Below are 4,405 nucleotides of genomic sequence, written 5' to 3'. Positions count from 1 at the left end.
GATTAGTTTATGCACAGCTATTCATAATCATTTTATCATGAAATAAGGATACCTGAACAAATGTCTCGCTCGACCAATAGTTTCCCTTGACGCATTATGCAAGGTTCGCTCGGTCCAACAACTCAAGCAAATGTTTTCTATGTTTTTTAGGGGGAAGATGGGTGCATCTCTCCACAGGACATACAAGACACAGGTCATTGGCGGAAGCCCGCCAAATTTAACATATAAAGTTTTTTTATATGTTAAATATGGCGAGCTGCCGCCAATAACCTGTGTCTTGTATGCCTTGTGGAGAGATGCACCCATGTTCCCCCTAAAATGCAAATAAAACATTTGCTTGAGTTGTTGGATAGATTACACAGGCTCAGTTTTTGCATCACAGCCTCAAAACACTTTCAGTTCAGATAGATTACACAGGCTCAGTTTTTGCATCACAGCCTCAAAACACTTTTAGTTCAGACAGATTAAGAACACAAGGTCAGCTTATGCATCATAGACTCAACACTTTTAGTTCAGACAGATTAAGAACACAAGCTCAGCTTTCGCATCACAGCCTCAAACACTTTCAGTTCAGACAGATTAAGAACATTTGGACGGAAGATGTATAACCTTGTAAAGGGTAAAAGGGTTTGTGTTTTCTTGTTCCTTAAGAGTTGTACATTGTGCATTAAGTGTTTTTTCAACACCTTGTTCAATTACCATCTTGTCCTTCACATATGTTTATTAAGGATATCATTTGGCAAATCAGGCATTAACTCTTTTTATAAGTGAGCCGTTTGCCTCGAATCGGTGGATCTCTCCACAGGGCATACAAGACACAGGTCATTGGCGGCAGTCCGCCAAATTTAACATATAAAGTTTTTTTATATGTTAAATATGGCGAGCTGCCGCCAATAACCTATGTTTTGTATGCCCTGGGAGAGAAGCACCCATGTTCCCCCTAAAATGCAAAGAAAACATTTGCTTGAGTTGTTGGATAGATTACACAGGCTCAGTTTTTGCATCACAGCCTCAAAACACTTTTAGTTCAGACAGATTAAGAACACAAGGTCAGCTTATGCATCATAGACTCAACACTTTTAGTTCAGACAGATTAAGAACACAAGCTCAGCTTTCGCATCACAGCCTCAAACACTTTCAGTTCAGACAGATTAAGAACACAAAATCCGGAGTACACAACAAGAGTAATTTGCCACGAAACTTAAACAACCTTTAAGTCTCTATAAATAATTCAGGGATATCTACACTCTACTCACACTTTACAGCCTCAAACAGTTTCAGTTCAGCTTTCTCTCAATGCTCACACATCTCACAAAACAACATCACATCTCACAAAAAGGGATGCCAAAAGCAGGGAAGTACAATCTACAGGAAAAAGCAACACTTTACTTTTGTGTGAAAGACAGCTTGCTTGCTGCAGTCTCTATAATATATCAACACTCTTCCATACACTGTTTGAAAGACAGCATGCTTGAAAGACAGCATGCTTGCTTCAGTCTCTATAAATAATTCAGGGATATCTACACTCTACTCACACTTTACAAACTCTCAACTACACTCAACTGGAAGACTCAGACATGTAATTGAGAGATGAACACAACTACGGGTAAAGCCATGGCTGCAACACACGGTTGCAAAGTGAGAACTATGCAACCTGGATATTGCCCCGCCAAGATGCTACTCGGATCTTCTATGTACCCTCAAAATACAATCATCATCACAGTCTATTGTGTTATGTAACCTCGCTTTAAAGCATGATGTACAAGAGTATTTTTCCACTAAACTTAAACAACCTTTAAAGCATGACCGAAATATCATAATTATCACACAACCATGACACTTATCAGTCCCAAAAATGAAGGAAAAGATCAAAATATAACAGAACAAAGTAAAATCAAAACTACAAAAACAATTTATCCTTTCACTATGTCATATCTGAAATTAAGCTAACTATCATCACCAAAAATACAAATTCAAATATCACAAAACTTTCAACCTAATTTGAAATAACCGCATCTACTAACAAATCTACATCAAGATTAAAGATAAATCAACATTTAGAACCTAACCTGAGTCGATTCATCACAAAACACATGAGAAAATCCTTCGTAAACCTCAGATTTCGTCCTTCGAACATCCGTCAACCGCTTCACCTGAAAAGTAAGAATCACAAAAGAACATGGTAAGATATCTACTAACAAATCTACATCAAGATTAAAGATAAAGCAACTTATCAGAACATCAAACGGATCCCTTGTTCAAATCTGTGGATCCCTTGCCAGATAAAACGGATCCCTTGCCAGAGAGAGAGAAGATCTGATGTTGTTTTGTGAGATGTGTGAGCATTGAGAGAGAAAGCATATGGTGATCCGTGTGAAGTCAAATGGACGGTCCCGATCTTGATCCGTGTGAGAAAGTTTAACAATTGGACGGCAGATGTATACCCTTGTAAAGGGTAAAAGGGTTTGTGTTTTCTTGTGCCTTAACAGTTGTACATTGTGCATTAAGTGTTTTTTTCAACACCTTGTTCAATTACCATTTTTTTAACTTTATCACACGGATCAGGCATGTACTTTTAGATCTGTGAATCTGTGATAATACTTTTACAACTGGAAGACTCAGACATGTAATTGAGAGATGAACACAACTACGGGTAAAGCCGGCTGCAACACACGGTTGCAAAGTGAGAACTATGCAACCTGGATATTGCCCCGCCAAGATGCTACTCGGATCTTCTATGTACCCTCAAAATACAATCATCATCACAGTCTATTGTGTTATGTAACCCCGCTTTAAAGCATGATGTACAAGAGTATTTTTCCACTAAACTTAAACAACCTTTAAAGCATGATGTACAGCTGTTTTAAGCACAAGAAACACATATGTAACCTCACAGGCTCAGCTTATGCATCATAGCCTTAACAGTTTCAGTTCAGACATATTAAGAACACAAGCTCAGCTTATGCATCATAGAGACGACAGGCTCAGCTTATGCATCATAGCCTCACAGGCTCAGCTTATGCATCATACCCTCACAGGCTCAGCTTATGCATCATACCCTCCGAATGCAAAGAGTTGATATATTCTGAAATCGAAGTAAATAGAAGTTGTTAAGTTGATGTTTTGAAAGTAGGATTATTCAACTGAGATAAACTTACAATTTCAGTTGAGTGTAGTTGAGAGTTTGTAAAGTGTGAGTAGAGTGTAGATATCTCTGGATTATTTATAGAGACTGAAGCTAGCAGTGCTGTCTTTCAAACAGTGTATGGAAGAGTGTTGATATATTATAGAGACTGCAGCAAGCAAGCTGTCTTTCACACAAAAGTAAAGTGTTGCTTTTTCCTGTAGATTGTACTTCCCTGCTTTTGGCATCCCTTTTTGTGAGATGTGTGAGCATTGAGAGAGAAAGCATATGGTGATCCGTGTGAAGTCAAATGGACGGTCCCGATCTTGATCCCTTTTTGTCTGTAGCATAAGTCAAATGGGTTAAGATCAGTTAAAAAACAAAAAGCATAAAAATAACAAAACACATCATAAAACACAAAATATAGTCAAGTTTATATTCTCTCAGTAGCATAGCATGTTAAAAATTAATATTCAAGGCTTAGAAATTACCAAAAAAGAGCGAAAAACCGACTGAATTCGAATCTCAGCCCATTCTTGACACTAATGCTCCGTTAGTTCTCGCAAAGTCAACCATCATAAAAAGAAATCAAGTATTAGTAAAGATTTGATATTAGTTATAACCAGTACACTATTAACTTAAAATAAATTTAATATAAATCACATTTTGTCAAGTTGCAAATATAAAAACCTTTATTTGGCAAGGGATCCACAGATTTGAACAAGGGATCCGTTTGATGTTCTGATAAGTTGCAATGAGTGTTATATATCTTACCATGTTCTTTTGTGATTCTTATCTTTAATCTTGATGTAGATTTGTTAGTAGATGCGCTTATTTCAAATTAGGTTGAAAGTTTTGTGATATTTGAATTTGTATTTTTGGTGATGATAGTTAGCTTATAAAAAAAAAGAAAAGAAAATTGATGAATGATGATAAACTTTACTTTACCTCTGCTTGAGTGAGCATGAGACCACTAAGTGAGGGAACATTCTGCATATGAAGCCCCCATCGATTCGAATGAAGCAGCGTTCAGCGTCGCCAAAGCCAATTCCGAGACTCTCCAAGCAGATACACTTTCTCCGGCAGCCAGAAGATCGGAGTGAGCTTGTTCTGTAATAATAGTGATCGTGACAGTCGTTAACCAAAGGTATAACTAATTAAATTCAGATCCTAAAAAAAGGTTTCCTTGCGAGTTGCGAGTGACATACCTGAGTCGATTCATCACAAAACACATGCGAAAATCCTTCGTAAACCTCAGATTTCGTCCTTCGAACATCCGTC

At 37.5% G+C, this 4,405-nt stretch overlaps 1 long non-coding RNA gene across 1 annotated transcript; it reads right to left on the bottom strand.

Annotated features, from left to right (window-relative positions):
• Nucleotides 1-3,013: 3,013 nt before the first annotated feature.
• LOC118488355 lies at nt 3,014-3,771 on the bottom strand. Its single transcript, XR_004884356.1, has 3 exons — nt 3,616-3,771; nt 3,159-3,465; nt 3,014-3,085 (listed from the first exon to the last, which is right to left on the bottom strand). It is a non-coding gene; the product is annotated as an uncharacterized LOC118488355 (long non-coding RNA).
• Nucleotides 3,772-4,405: the final 634 nt, after the last annotated feature.

Source organism: Helianthus annuus, chromosome 16, assembly GCF_002127325.2.
Source record: "Helianthus annuus cultivar XRQ/B chromosome 16, HanXRQr2.0-SUNRISE, whole genome shotgun sequence".
NCBI classification, from domain to species: domain Eukaryota; kingdom Viridiplantae; phylum Streptophyta; class Magnoliopsida; order Asterales; family Asteraceae; genus Helianthus; species Helianthus annuus.
The sequence above is the reverse complement of the archived record's forward strand: the minus strand, read 5'-3'. Positions and strand labels throughout refer to the sequence as shown.